The sequence below is a fragment of the Panicum virgatum genome, chromosome 3N, assembly GCF_016808335.1.
Source record: "Panicum virgatum strain AP13 chromosome 3N, P.virgatum_v5, whole genome shotgun sequence".
Classification (NCBI taxonomy): Eukaryota; Viridiplantae; Streptophyta; class Magnoliopsida; order Poales; family Poaceae; genus Panicum; species Panicum virgatum.
The window spans coordinates 36342074-36358818 of NC_053147.1; the positions used below are offsets into that span (position 1 = coordinate 36342074).

Here is a 16745-nt window from a genome sequence, read left to right on the forward strand (position 1 = left end):
GCCTATGGAGGGCCGCCCGGCCCCACCTTGCAGCCTCCCGGCTCCCGGCTTCGCGTGGAAGTTAAGCACCACCTCTACAGTTGCGTCGACCTAGCGCTAACAGAATTACCGACCTTCTACCGACCTTGGAAGCCTATAAATAGCACTCTCCCCCTCACTTGTAAACACACACTCAAAGGAACAATTCTCTCTTCTCAAGTCTAGAGTAGGTTAGTAGTTGAGAGTTAGAGTCGAGTCGAGCTTGTCTCGGGGATCCGGAGTCGTCATCGGAGCTCGGTAAAGCTCTTGTATCTTTTCCTTTGACTATTTTAATATAAGTTATCTTCTTTATTTACTTGAGTCAGCTTTACTTTCGGCACATATTTATCTTCCCAAGTAGTAGTACTTGTCTGCGGGAGTAAGTTTTATCTCTAGTTCAGTTTAAGTTCCCTTTCTTGCTTGGCGGAGTTAGTCTTACGGGTTTTCTCGCCCGTACTAGTGTAACTCAAGTTAGTTCACTAGGTTGAGGGGGATTTCTCTTCAAGTCCTCAAGAGAAATCCTAGTACCGAGAGCGGATGTGGTGTCTGACTCAATGCTAGCTAGAAAGTGTGTTCCACCCACGGTACCGTAGTGGTAGGCGTCAAGTGGTGACAGCCTTATCCGTCCCTCGTAGTCCACCACATTCGGGTGTTTTCATAGCAGTAGGATTGCCAAAAGTATGTTGGGCCCCTTCTCACCCCTGTCTGCGCCCTACGCTTAAGCCGCCGAAGTAAGCTCCTAGTTCCGACATCCAGTTAGAAACTTAGATTAGTTCTAGTGAGGCTAGCTCAGTAGTTTAGAAGTGTTTCAGGAGTCCTTTCTCGCTCGTTATCCTCCCAGCTGCTACCTCTATAAGGTATAGAATCTCCTGTGTGTCACACGGTCATAGCTTGGCCATTTATCTCATCAGTTATCTGGCTTACCCCTGCTGAATTAGTCGGTCGATAACTTCAGTAAGGGTTGTCCCTACAATTTACGATACACTTTACCATAGTACTTCCCTGAGGATTTCACGATACCCTGGAATACTCCGAGGTGAAGTGCTACACCGGTGAATTCTGTGTGCTTGCAGAATACCTATTCAGATTGAGCATAAGAGACACCAATAGTATTGTACTCCACTCACCATGGGGGCGGCAGTCTCTCCACTCTGCCGTCGTTGCTGTCTCTCTGCCCGTTCTCTCTGGCAGTGGCACTCTGGCAGGTTCACTGTCTCTACCCACTCCCCGTACTCGTAACCCGTCATAGCGTTTGCCCACCTCTGTGCCCGCGAGGTTACATGCAAGGGGAGCTGTAACCTGCAAAAGTGTGGGAGGGCGGGCAGGGACTGGGGATTAGGAGTGGGACCCAGGTATCATCCTTGGCAGGCAAGGATTTATGATGACATCACATGGGTAAGGATGAGCATGGACAACCGGTGCATTGTGCGTTTGTGGTAGAATTGATTGATGAGGCATTATTGAAGTAGCAACTTCAAGTGTAACTTGGTCTTGATCTCTGTTTGTTCCTGAGCGTGCTCATTTTGCAACATGTCGTCAGCTTGCCATTAGTCGTTTGTACTAACTTTGTATATATGGACTCACTTCGTGGTTCAACAAATATACATAACTCTGTAATTAAAGTGTGCCCTCTCCTAACTAAGCTAATAAAAATTAAACAATGCTGAAGACTTGAAAGTTACCATTGCCATCGCCTATGGGTTAAGACACTGAGAAAACTAGTGTAGACAACTGGGAAACCAACTTTTGGTAAGTTGCACTAGAAGACAACGGTGATTAAAGAATTAGTGAAGTCGCAATAATACAGTTGTGGATTTAGATCATGTCTGGTGTTTACATTCATTAGGACAGCAGGGCTACTAAGCCTATTCAAATCACGTTACATGATAAATATAGGCGAAAAATTGTGCGCTATTGTTTTGTAACATGCAACATCAAATTGGATTATTTCTTAAAAAAAAGGCCGTAGCACACGGATGAATCTAGAAAGGATATTCTAGCACCACTTCTTATTTGAAGCAGATGATGAGATAGCTGACTAGAAGGCGCACAGCGGTGGGACGCAGGCTGTTCCCACAAACGGTAGTAGCTAGAGAACTATAGAAAGTAGAAAGGCAACTTTGTTATGACTCGAATTAAATTCAAACAAAAGTATAAGAACAAAGGAGTACTGGACAGTTTTGTTCGGGTGATCACCAAAACCAGTTTAAAAAAGCGGTCGTCTTGCTTATCAGAGGGGTCGATCCGGCCTAAACTTCCAGATTCCATTGAGATGGTGATCAACATCGCTAGCTCATAAGGCTCCGTTCCGTCGATGCCCGTAACGGCCGGTCGGGCCCGGGGCGTTGGCGTGCGTGCCAAGATAAAAGCAGCGCCGGGTGTCGTAGTGACACGGCCTGTGCCAGTGTCAGGACAGGCGGGCACGGATACTCTCATCTCTCCCACGCCCGTCCCTAGGCTCCTCCGTCCTACTACCCATTTGAATATTTGATTCGTTTCCACTTTCCACTTCTGATCTCTCCTCTCTCCTCTCCGCCTCTTCCTCCCAAGCAAAAAGTGGTACTGCCCATGGTGGATCGGCCCAGAAGTCAAATGATCACCTTCCTAATTTGAGTGTAAATAAATAATAAATAATGAATTTGTTTTTACGATAGAGGTTGTAAATACTAATCACTCCGTCAAAGAAAGAATGCAATTATAGGATTTGTGTCGGTCAAATTTATTAAAGTTTGACCAAGTCTATAATGATTAATATTAATATTTATGTCTCGACCAAGATCTATTACAAAAATATATCCCATCATTAATCTATTGATACTAATTTTGTATTATAAATGTTTGATATTATTTGCACAAATTTTGGCCAAAGTTAAAATTCATTGTCTCCTCGAAAAACGAGAATTGTTTTTTTTTTGCATGGAGGGAGCATTGAATTAGTAGTGGTTTCTCCAAGTCCAAGCATGGTAACAAATCCCCAAAGCTAAGTACTACTCATAAGAGCAGTACCAACACAGTATGTGTACTGTAAAGAAAATATCAAGCTTTATCAGACTCTTCTGTACATTGAAACAGGTGCGTTGGATAGGCTCGAGCAGCACGACAGTACTCTGCTCAGCCCTGCCATTGATCGGTCTGGCCTAGTTTGATCGCCAGTGTATCGATTCACACATCGTCTGTGTCTGCACGTGGCGTCAGCCGACCTGACCGGACCTCGCACATCGCCAGGTGCTGTCCGCTCCCGCTGTTACCCATTGGGCAGCCCACTCCCAAGCCATTTTGCTTTCTGGTGTGGCGCCCTGGCCTAGCACAGTAGTACTAGGGCGCTGCCGGTCAGGGACTCAGCGGTTAGGGGAGCTGTTGCAGGAAAGCTGGCAGCCTGGCACGGTTGTATTTATGTCTGTGTAGTACTGTACTCCACTCACTACGGGTGCAGCAACCTCTCCTCTCTGCTGCCGCTGCTGTCTCTCTGCCCATTCTATCTGGCAGTGGCACTCTAGCAGGTTCACTGTCTCTACCCACTCCCCGTACCCATAACCCATCACAGCGTTTGCCCACCTCTCTGCCCTCGCTTTGGCAGGGCTCCGCGAGGTTACATGCAAGGGGAGCTGTAGCCTGCAAAAGTGTGGGAGGGTGGGCAGGAACTGGGGATTAGGAGTGGGTCCCACATATCGTCCTTGGCAAGCGAGGATTTATAATGACGTCACATGGGTAAGGATGAGCATGGCCAACTGGTGCATTGTGCGTTTGTGGTAGAATTGATTGATGAGGCATTATTGAAGCAGCAACTTCAGGTGTAACGTGTTCTTGATTTCTGTTTGTTCCTGGGCGTGCCCATTTTGCAACTTGTCGTCAGCTTGCCATTAGTCGTTTGTACTAACTTTGTATATACGGACTCACTTCGTGGTTCAACAAATATACATAACTCTGTAATTAAAGTGTGCCCTCTCCTAACTAAGCTAATGAAAATTAAACAATGTTGAAGACTTGAAGGTTACCATTGCCATCGCCTATGGGTTAAGAAACTGAGAAAACTAGTGTAGACAAAAGCAGCGCCGGGCGTCGCAGTGACACGGCTTGTGCCAGTGTCAGGACAGGCGGGCACGGATACTCTCATCTCTCCCACGCCCGTCCCTAGGCTCCTCCGTCCTACTACCCATTTGAATATTTGATTCGTTTCCACTTTCCACTTCTGATTCTCGCCTCTCCGCCTCTTCCTCCCAAGCAAAAAGTGGTACCGCCCGTGGTGGATCGGCTGAGAAGTCAAATGATCACCTTCCTAATTTGAGTGTAAATAAATAATAAATAATGAATTTGTTTTTACGGTAGAGGTTGTAAATACTAATCACTCCATCAAAAGAAGAATGCAATTATAGGATTCATGTCGGTCAAATTTATTAAAGTTTGACCAAGTCTATAATGATTAATATTAATATTTATGTTTCGACCGAGATCTATTATGAAAATATATCCCATCATTAATCTATTGATACTAATTTTGTATTATAAATGTTTGATATTTTTTGCACAAATTTTGGTTAAAGTTGAAATTCATTGTCTCCTCGAAAAATGAGAATTGTATTTTTTTTTTGGATGGAGGGAACATTGAATTAGTAGTGGTTTGTCCAAGTCCAAGCATGGTAACAAATCCCCAAAGCTAAGTACTACTCATAAGAGCAGTACCAACGCAGCATGTGTACTGTAAAAAAATATCAACTTTTATCAGACTCTTCTGTACATTGAAACAGGTGTGTTGGACAGGCTCGAGCAGCACTACAGTACTCTGCTCAGCCCTGCCATTGACCGGTCTGGCCTAGTTTGATAGCCAGTGTATCGATTCACACATCGTCTGTGTCTGCACGTGGCGTCAGCCGACCTGACCGGACCTCGCACATCGCCGCGTGCTTTCCGCTCCCACTGTTGCCCATTGGGCAGCCCACTCCCAAGCCATTTTGCTTTCCGGTGTGGCACCCTGGCTTAGCACAATAGTACTAGGGCGCTGCCGGTCAAGGACATAGGGGTCAGGGGAGCTGTTGCAGGAAAGCTGGCAGCCTGGCGCGGTGGTATTTATGTCTGTGTGTAGTACTGTACTCCACTCACCACTGGGGCTGCACCCTCTCATCTCTGCTGCCGCTGCTGTCTCTCTGCCCGTTCTCTCTGGCAGTGGCACTCTGGCAGGTTCACTGTCTCTACCCACTCCCTGTACCCATAACCCGTCACAGCATTTGCCCACCTCTCTGCCCTCGCTTTGGTAGGGCTCCGAGAGGTTACATGCAAGGGGAGTTGTATCCTGCAAAAGCGTGGGAGGGCGGGCAGGGACTGGGGATTAGGAGTGGGACCCACGTATCAACCTTGGCAGGTGAGGATTTATGATGACGTCACATGGGTAAATGGGTAATGATGAGTATGGCCAACTGGTGCATTGTGTGTTTGTGGTAGAATTGATTGATGAGGCATTATTGAAGCAGCAACTTCAGGTGTAACTTGTTCTTGATCTCTGTTTGTTTGTTCCTGGGCGTGCCCGTTTTGCAACTTGTCGTCAGCTTGCCATTAGTCGTTTGTACTAACTTTGTATATACGGACTCACTTCGTGATTCAACAAATATACATAACTCTGTAATTAAAGTGTGCCCTCTCCTAACTAAGCTAATGAAAATTAAACAATGTTGAAGACTTGAATGTTACCATTGCCATCGCCTATGGGTTAAGACACTGAGAAAACTAGTGTAGACAACTAGGAAACCAACTTTTGGTAAGTTGCACAAGAAAACAACGGTGATTAAAGAATTAGTGAAGTCGCAACAAAACGGTTGTGGATTTAGATGATGTCTGGTGTTTACATTCATTAGGGCATGATAAATATAGGTGATGAGCCCATGGCTCCTCAAATTATTCATGCATGCAAGTCTGGTATTATATCAAATATGATAACTGGTGTTCCGTTGGATTTATCTCGTCTCAAATTTGGAGCTATTCATTTTGTCGAGAAATATAGCAATAGTATGGCGAAATTCACCAGCATGGGTCTGTCATCAAATATTATTTTTAGAGGTGCAACATTCAAGGGAGAGGAAATTATGAAGCCAAAAAAAATATATATCGAGGTTGGTTCCAAGCAGGGCGACATCACTTGAGCTATTGATTGGACGAGAACAATTGAGGAAGTTGCATCATGCATGCTGCTAGTACGGAGGCAACAAATGCTAATAATATCATTTGCATCATGGCCGGAATATTCTAATATTTATGTTACCTAATATATATGTTAGCATTAGCACTAGCAAGTAAGGATAATTTCATATGTGCGTCGGACTTGTATTGGTTGAGTCAGACCAGGATTTAATTAGCTTGTGCCGAGTCCTAGTCTGGTTTGGTCTTGTGTGCCTGCGTGCACCTAAAAGGCCCAGGGACGGCCATGTAAGTTAGATTAGATTGGATTTTATTTGTGTCTCTTGTCTAGGGTTTCTCCTACGAACAGCGAGGCGCCGTCTGATCTCGTCTACCTTGCCGATTCTTCTGGATCGTGATTGCGAGTGTGATCAGGATTGTTTCCTGGGTGCGCTGCTCCGGATTCTTTAGTGGATCCCCATCTTCTGATCGTGGTTCATCGTAGCTACGGGTGGAAGAATTATCTAGGGATTGGTTTGCATCATCTGCTGTAAGCCGATCTCTTCTCTGCTGTTACTGCTTGTGGTGCTGGATCAAATCGAAACATTATTTTCTACTATCTGGTTTGAATTGGTTCATATAAGTTGTCTCAATTTTGGATCTGATAATTATTCTATCGTGAAAGACATTGGCTGCTGCTTGTTATTTTAATTATATACCGATTGATCCCTGATTGGTTGGTGAGATAATTAACATCAATTTATTTGCCGAGAGAGCAAAGTTCGCTGGTTGATTTTTAAACGTGAGTTTGCTACTGGTTGAGCGTGAATAGGATCTTGTGCCAGCCATATCTCTAAAAAAAAAAGAAATACTCAGTGAAACTATTTGTAAGTACCGTGAAAGATTGGGCAAATCTTTTGACAGTGCAGGCGTGTCCTTATCAGTTGGTATCACGAGACAGGTTGCTCACGGTACTCTGCTAATTTTTGGTGATGGATTACTCTTTTGACGTATACCTTGAGTTTGTACCGATCTCCATCAGAATACTATGAGTGGGAGGATGCCATAATAAATTGTTATTCTATTGGTGAATTGCCGTTAAACCAGCTGGCTAATTTGGCAAAACGAAGCTTCTCTATTTCTGTGTCATTATGGTTCCGAAGAATGCAGCTGGAACATGGTGATGACTATTGCACTTCTTGGTATGCAATGAAGGAGGCGTTGCGCCGACGCTTTGCTCCTCCTTTTGAGCCAGAGAAGAATATATTATCAAGTAGTGGGAGTTCTGATTTGGTTGCTTCTAAATTTTCTTCTGCTACACCATTCGAGAAGAATAATTCTACTAACCAGCCGGCTATCATGGGATTGCCTAGTGATATTCCTACAGCCACATCCATTGCTGGAGAAGATGTCCCATTGAATACTAGTATTTCAGATATTTCTTCTCCACTTGAGCAGCAGGCTGGAGTGCCTGAGCAAATCTCTATTGATGAGAGGGTGGATCTTTCTTTAGCAGCAGGGCTGCATGCTACTGATTCTTCTTGTGATACTCAGCCTGACATTAAAATTGATGATAATGATGTTGCATCAAATGGGTTATCTATGATGGCACGGGAAGTTCACAGTGATGGTACTACTATTGATGTGAGAGGGTAGCGATCTAATATATTTCACTCGGAATGCAAAGTTCATGATAAGGTATCCAAATTAATTATTGATGGTGGTAGCTTCACAAATGCTATTAGTTCTGATTTAGTGAATGCTTTATCCTTACCTACACGGAAGCTGCCAAAACCACATTATATGCAGTGGATGATTGAAAGTGGTACACTGAAAATTACTCACAAGACTAGAGTTAAATTTTCCATTGGAAATTATATGGATACAGTAGTTTGTGATGTTGTGCCGATGAGTGCTTGTCATTTATTGTTGGGTCGGCCATGGCAGTTTGATCTTGATGCTACTCATGGTGGTCGTTCCAATAATTATTTGTTTGTGCACAAGGGAGTTCATCATGTGCTCAAACCAATGCCAGTTAGTGCTATTAAGGCTGAGGTATTTGCTACTTCAAAAGTAAAGAAAAAGGTTGCTGCAATAACCCCAAAGCCGAGGACGGCTTTGCTTCAAGAGGGAGAGAATGATACGAATATGAGTTCCCAGATTATTGTTTCGTCTTCACATGACACTTCATCTGCTCTAAAGAATGTTAAGATGCAGGTTGCTTCAGCTGATAATGAACCATTGAGTGAACTCTCAAAGCCACGAACAGTTCTATTTGAAGCTGACAATGATGCTGTGGCAGTCAGGCCTATAATTGCGTCTTCAGAAAATTTCTGTACTCCTCAGAATATTTTGGACAGTGATGTTTTGATTCCTCATATGAATCAGCTGGAATCTAATGCTATTGGTACAAAGGATAAGATCAAAGTTCTTGCAAAAGAAGCTCCTAAATATATTCCAAAGTCGAGCACGGCTTTGTTTCAAGGGAGCGAGGATGATGAGCCCATGGCTCCTCAAATTATTCATGCATGCAAGTCCGGTATTATATCAAATATGATAACTGGTGTTCCGTTGGATTTATCTCGTCTCAAATTTGGAGCTATTCATTTTGTCGAGAAATATAGCAATAGTATGGCGAAATTCACCAGCATGGGTCTGTCATCAAATATTATTTTTAGAGGTGCAACATTCAAGGGAGAGGAAATTATGAAGCCAAAAAAAATATATATCGAGGTTGGTTCCAAGCAGGGCGACATCACTTGAGCTATTGATTGGACGAAGAACAATTGAGGAAGTTGCATCATGCATGCTGCTAGTACGGAGGCAACAAATGCTAATAATATCATTTGCATCATGGCCGGAATATTCTAATATTTATGTTACCTAATATATATGTTAGCATTAGCACTAGCACGTAAGGATAATTTCATATGTGCGTCGGACTTGTATTGGTTGAGTCAGACCAGGATTTAATTAGCTTGTGCCGAGTCCTAGTCTGGTTTGGTCTTGTGTGCCTGCGTGCACCTAAAAGGCCCAGGGACGGCCATGTAAGTTAGATTAGATTGGATTTTATTTGTGTCTCTTGTCTAGGGTTTCTCCTACGAACAGTGAGGCGCCGTCTGATCTTGTCTACCTTGCCGATTCTTCTGGATCGTGATTGTGAGTGTGATCAGGATTGTTTACTGGGTGCGCTGCTCCGGATTCTTTAGTGGATCCCCATCTTCTGATCGTGGTTCATCGTAGCTACGGGTGGAAGAATTATCTAGGGATTGGTTTGCATCATCTGCTGTAAGCCGATCTCTTCTCTGCTGTTACTGCTTGTGGTGCTGGATCAAATCGAAACATTATTTTCTACTATCTGGTTTGAATTGGTTCATATAAGTTGTCTCAATTTTGGATCTGATAATTATTCTATCGTGAAAGACATTGGCTGCTGCTTGTTATTTTAATTATATACCGATTGATCCCTGATTGGTTGGTGAGATAATTAACATCAATTTATTTGCCGAGAGAGCAAAGTTCGCTGGTTGATTTTTAAACGTGAGTTTGCTACTGGTTGAGCGTGAATAGGATCTTGTGCCAGCCATATCTCTAAAAAAAAAAGAAATACTCAGTGAAACTATTTGTAAGTACCGTGAAAGATTGGGCATATCTTTGGACAGTGCAGGCGTGTCCTTATCAATAGGCGAAAAGTTGTCCGCTATTGTTTTGTAACATGCTTCGTCAAATTGGATTTTTTTTTAAAAAAAGGCCGTAGCACACGGATGAATCTAAAAAGGATATTATAGCACCACTTCTTATTTGAAGCAGATGATGAGATAGCTGACTAGAAGGCGCACGGCGGTGGGACGCAGACTGTTCTCACAAATGGTAGTAGCAAGAGAACTATAGAAAGTAGAAAGGCAACTTTGTACTGACACGACTTAAATTCAAACAAAAGTATAAGAACAAAGGAGAACTGGACAGTTTTGTTCGGGTGATCATCAAAACTAGTTTAAAAAAGCAATCATGTTGCTTATCAGAAGGGTCGATCCGGCCTAAACTTCCAGATTCGATTGAGATGGTGATCAACATCGCTAGCTTATAAGGCTCTGTTCCGTCGATGCCCGTAACTGCCGGCCGGGCCCGGGGCGTTGGCGTGCGTGACGAGACAAAAGCAGCGCCGGGCGTCGCAGTGACACGGCCTGTGCCAGTGTCTGGACAGGCGGGCACGGATACTCTCATCTCTCCCACACCTGTCCCTAGGCTCCTCCATCCTACTACCCATTTGAATATTTGATTCGTTTCCACTTTCCACTTCTGATCTCGCCTCTCCGCCTCTTCCTCCCAAGCAAAAAGTGGTACCCCCGTGGTGGATCGGCTGAGAAGTCAAATGATCACCTTCCTAATTTGAGTGTAAATAAATAATAAATAATGAATTTATTTTTACGATAGAGGTTGTAAATACTAATCACTCCGTCAAAAAAAGAATGCAATTACAGGATTCATGTCGGTCAAATTTATTAAAGTTTGACCAAGTCTATAATGATTAATATTAATATTTATGTCTCGACCAAGATCTATTACGAAAATATATCCCATCATTAATCTATTGATACTAATTTTGTATTATAAATGTTTAATATTTTTTGCACAAATTTTGGTCAAAGTTAGAATTCAATGTCCTAATATTTGCAAAAAATATCAAACATTTATAATACAAAATTAGTATCAATAGATTAATGGTGGGATATATTTTCGTATTAGATATTGGTCGAGACATAAATATTAATATTAATCATTATAGACTTGGTCAAACATTAATAAATTTGACCGACACGAATCCTATAATTGCATTCTTTTTTTAACGGAGTGATTAGTATTTACAACCTCTATCAAAAAAAATTCATTATTTATTATTTATTTACACTCAAATTAGGAAGGTGATCATTTCACTTCTCGGCCGATCCACCACGGGCGGTACCACTTTTTGCTTGGGAGGAAGAGGCGGAGAGGCGAGATCAGAAGTGGAAAGTGGAAACGAATCAAATATTCAAATGGATAGTAGGACGGAGGAGCCTAGGAACGGGCGTGGGAGAGATGAGAGTATCCGTGCCCACCTGTCCTAACACTGATACAGGCCATGTCACTGCGACGCTCGGCGCTGCTTTTGTCTTGGCACGCACGCCAACGCCTCGAGCCCGGCCGGCCGTTACGGGCATCGATGGAACGGAGCCTTATGAGCTAGCCATGTTGATCACCATCTCAATAGAATCTGGAAGTTTAGGCCGGATCGACCCTTCTGATAAGCAACACGACCGCTTTTTTTAAACTGGTTTTGGTGATCACCCGAACAAAACTGTCCAGTGCTCCTTTGTTCTTATACTTTTGTTTGAATTTAATTCGTGTTAGAACAAAGTTGCGTTTCTACTTTCTATAGTTCTCTTGCTACTACTGTTTGTGGGAACAGTCTGCGTCCCCCTGCCGTGCGCCTTCTAGTCAGCTATCTCATCATTTGTTTCAAATAAGAAGTGGTGCTAGAATATCCTTTTTAGATTCATCCGTGTGCTACCACTACAAGAAACCATTTATTCCATGACGGAACAATTTCGTCATAGATCGATGAAAATTCGTCATAAAATTGTATTCGTGACATTTTCGAGCAGTGTCATGTATTGAGCATCACAAATTAAATCGGATGACGTTTTCTTCAAAATCGTCACACATCAGCAAAATCTATGACGTTTTTTTTACCGTCATAAAACAATCTTAGGCCCGTGCATCCAAGCCCAAGCCCATCGTTCATGACGAAATTAAACATCACGGATGTATACCACGTGGCGGCCAGCATGACTAGTGATATGGATTGTGATGATGACGTGGCTGGTGACGCGGTTAGTGAAATTAAACGTCACAGACCAATTAAAAATTGAGTCCATCAATTCAATTCAATTTCTCATACCATACACCAGAATGATCATTACATTTTAGAATATATACCAAGGACGTGTTTGGTTTGGGTTGAAAAAAATTTCGCAAATTTTTTTTGTCTTTTTGACCACTAATTTAGAGTATTAAATAAAATCTAATTACAAAACCACCTGCAAGATCCCTGGTAAATTCGCGAGACCAATCTAATTAGATCTTTGATCGTACGATTAGAGGATGGTTACTGTTGCATTTGTCTTTTTGTTACACCCATCCGTGAAAAGATTTCGCAAATAAACTTCGTTTAGAACTTCATGCATGCATTTGTCTTTTTGTGAAAAAATTTCGTGGTCTCAACCAAACACGGCCCAAATTTTAGCAGCCCAAAATAAAAGATATAATCTCAGGTTCACACTGAAAAGAGATACAATAGCCTAGAATACACACCAACAGGACCTGCAGCACAAAAATCCAAGCATCTGATACAAGTAGCAGTTTGATTCCCGAAGCAAAGGAGCAAATGTTCCAGAGCACCAACAGGACCTGCAACATCAACAATAGATCACATAGGTTTTCACGCTCAACTTGCTTCTTGTTCATCTCCTCACTGATCCTCCCCAGTGCTCCGTTTCCTAACAAAAAAATATTAAGAAGCTGATATGAATCGTTCTTTTATAAATTTTACTGTACAAGTGGCATCCTAATTTTACATTGGCAAGGATAAGATCAAATAAGAAATAGACAAATGAAGTAGAGAAACTATGAAGCATAATTTTCAACTTAGGAATACAGAAATAGACAATGCGATGAGATCTTTTCAATAGCGTAGATTTACAATGTCATAACTCCTGATCCCTTCAAGTTTCAACCATAAAGCAAACAAATATGCAGATAAGAAAGGACTGATCACCTGCATGACCGTAAAGCAAAGCAACCAGCAGCTACTTTGTCTCCAAGGCCATTTCATCTAACAGATTACCTGTATGGACACAGATGCATGGAGAGCTACACCACGCCAATGCAATACTGGGTTAGGAAACAATTTGATTCAAAATTAGAACAATGCTGAATAAAAAATGAAGAGGCCAAGTTGATCCATCAATCAACACAGCAGCACACGACAAATGAGATGGATGCCAAGTCGGAGCTAGCAGATCAGCACTAGTTAACAACATTTTATACATTTAAGCATTTAATTAGGACATAACTGCACAAAAATCAGAAAACTGAAGAATCAAAATGCTCAGCCAACTGTTTCTGCATGTCAACTAGGTGCTGACATATAGGACAATGGTTCTGTTTATTCTATACAAAACTAAAACCTCTATGCACTTAATGCCCATCTATTGATTCATTTTGATATAACAAAGTGACCCAAACTAACAGTGTCATGCAGTTCACCATTGACCTGAAAGAAGGAATGCATCAGTCTGAAGTTCATAACCCAAATGGCAGGCAAAAAGTTCAGTCCAATTGCAGAAGAATTTTTACATGTGGAATACTTGTGTGGCTGCCTATCCAATGTTGAACACCGCTACAAAGAAGCTGTAACGGACTGTCCCCAGAGCGAAGGGAAACCCAACCAGGACTGATCCTCCAATGTGCCATAGCTTCAAATGGCCAAATCTGCCAATCTGAAAAATGACATAATCATGCTAGGGCAGTCGCATGCACAAAATACAAGCAGAGTTACTTGTATACTAATCACTAGTAGCATTTTTATTTCGACAGAATAGAAGTGCTATTAAATCTATCATGCCATGTTCAAAAAGAGCAGTAGCATCAAACAAGATCATGACTGAATCGAAACCCTAGGACAAATACTTGCCTTTTTACCTTCAACCGAACCAGCACACAAAGGAACCCCTACAGATCGAGAAATCTTTTAGCCCTTCAGCACATCAGATCAGAAAAAGGGGGGAAACACGAAATCTGCTTAGCATTCAGTCCTACCTGCGGCAAGGCGCGAGCAGGAGGACGGAGCCGGCCTCGAGCAGAGTGCTGCGCCGCACGGGGGAGCGTGCGTGCCCCGCCAGCCGCCGCGCGGGTGGTACCACTCCACCCGTCGCGCTCGCGTGCGCCGAGCAATGGTGCCGCGCCGCCTGGCCCGTGGCGCTGCTGTTGGTCGGGTGGCGGGGACGGGCGCAAGCAGGAGGAGGCATGGCGGGCACCATCATCGATGGGAGCCCATGAGAATCAGGCCAGCCCCCTCACCATGGCACGAATCGGCGGCCACAGCACACAAGGCGGCGCCGAGGACAGGGAGAAGGCCACCACGGGCCCAGAGACAACAGATCCGGGACAGGGGGCGGCGGATCTGGCGACTGGCCACCGGAAGCCGACGAATGCGGCGGCTGGCGGGCGCGACCTCAACGACCTTGGTGCCAACGGGCAGGGGAAGCGGGGGAAGAAGGGAGTGGAGGAAGGGGACAGGAGGAGCGCGCGGCCAGATGGTGGATGGGGAGCGAAACGAAAAGGATAAGGGCAAGGCAGATAGGAAAGGGTGCTGCGTGCGGAATGAATATGGATTTCATGAGCGGGAGTTCTGGCCGCCAAAATTTTTGGCCTTTGACCTCACAGTTTTCACACGGAACTAGAAAGCTGCGGTGCTACTAGCTTCTCTATGAGCTGTGGGCCATCCACTAGTTTACCCGAGTCTTGCAAGCCCAGCCCACTCTGAGCTTCTCAAATCAGATTGGACTTGTTGAAAATGTAAGAAGCTTATCATAATAATTACAATAATATCTAAATTTGGTCAGGAAATTCTAAAAAATTACATAACAACATAATATAGATCCATAAGCTTATCATAAAAATAGATATGCTATTACATTTTAGGTCCATAAGCTTATAATAAAAATTTCATATGATTTTAATAAAGTGACACTATACATTATTCACAAAATGATACATCTCTTGCATAGTTTCATATAACTCAAGTAGGACTTCGAAATTTGAATACCTCATAATATTTTTGAACTTGTACACACCTCGAATTTGAACACAACCTTATGTCCATAATATTAGAGAATACCAAGTTCGAGGCCTTTTTTTTCTTTTTGTAATTTTGTTTTCTCACCTTGTGATGCCTTATTTCTTTTTCTTTTTGTATTTATGTTTTCTCACCTTGTGCTATGACAATAATTCTAAATTTATTAATTGCGACGGATTTGCTAAAACGTCACAGGTTTTGGGCTCGTTCATGATGAAATCAATAAACTGTCACTGTGTTATGGGCCTAATATCCATAGTTGCAGATCTGTGACGATATCTGAAAATGTTACGAAAATTTCGTCAAAAATCGACACAGATTAAATGGTTTCTTGTAGTGTACGGCCTTTAAAAAAAACAATCCAATTTGACGTAGCATGTTACAAAACAATAACGCGCACAACTTTTCGCCTATATTTACCATGCCCTAATGAATGTAAATACAAGACATAATCTAAATCCACAACCATTTTGTTGCGACTTCACTAATTCTTTAATCACCGTTGTCTTCTAGTGCAACATACCCAAAGTTGGTTTCCCAGTTGTCTACACTGGTCTTCTCAGTGTCTTAACCCATAGGCGATGGCAATGGTAACCTTCAATCTTCAAAATTGTTTAATTTTCATTAGCTTAGTTAGTACAAATGACTAATGGCAAGCTGACGACAAGTTGCAAAACGGGCACGCCCAGGAACAAATAGAGATCAAGAACAAGTTACATCTGAAGTTGCTGCTTCAATAAAGCCTCATCAATCAATTCTACCACAAACGCACAATACACCAGTTGGCCATGCTCATCCTTACCCATGTGACGTCATCATAAATCCTCGCCTGCCAAGGACGACAAGTGGGCCCCACACCTAATCCCCGGTCCCTGCCCGCCCTCCCACGCTTTTGCAGGCTACAGCTCCCCTTGCATGTAACCTCGCGGAGCCCTGCCAAAGCGAGGGCAGAGATGTGGGCAAATGTTGTGACGGGTTATGGGTACGGGGAGTGGGTAGAGACAGTGAACTTGCCAAAGTGCCACTGCCAGAGAGAACGGGCAGAGAGACAGCAGAAGCAGCAGAGAGGAGATGCTGCTGCCCCCGTGGTGAGTGGAGTACAGTACTACACACTGACATAAATATAACCGCGCCAGGCTGCCAGCTTTGCTGCAACAGCTCCCCTGAACCCTGAGTCCCTGACCGGCAGCGCCCTGGTACTACTGTGCTAGGCCAGGGCGCCACACTGGAAAGCAAAATGGCTTGGGAGTGGGCTGCGCAACGGGCAACAGCGGGAGCGGACAGCACCCGGCGATGTGCGAGGTCCGGTCAGGTCGGCTGACGCCACGTGCAGACACAGACGATGTGTGAATCGATACACTAGCGATCAAACTAGGCCAGACCGGTCAATGGCTGGGCTGAGCATAGTACTGTCGTGCTGTTCGAGCCTGTCCAACGCACCTGTTTCAATGTACAGAAGAGTCTGATAAAGGTTGATATTTTCTTTACAGTACACATGCTGCGTGGTGCTGCTCTTATGAGTAGTACTTAGCTTTGGGGATTTGTTACCGTGCTTGGACTTGGAGAAACCACTACTAATTCAATGCTCCCTCCATCCAAAAAAAATACAATTCTCGTTTTTCAAGGAGACAATGAATTTTAACTTTGACCAAAATTTGTGCAAAAAATATCAAACATTTATAATACAAAATTAGTATCAATAGATTAAAAATGGGATATATTT

At 43.3% G+C, this 16745-nt stretch overlaps 1 long non-coding RNA gene across 1 annotated transcript; it reads right to left on the bottom strand.

Annotated features, from left to right (window-relative positions):
• Positions 1 to 13244: 13244 nt before the first annotated feature.
• On the bottom strand, positions 13245 to 13586 carry LOC120668139. Its single transcript, XR_005672251.1, has 2 exons — positions 13533 to 13586; positions 13245 to 13438 (listed from the first exon to the last, which is right to left on the bottom strand). It is a non-coding gene; the product is annotated as an uncharacterized LOC120668139 (long non-coding RNA).
• Positions 13587 to 16745: the final 3159 nt, after the last annotated feature.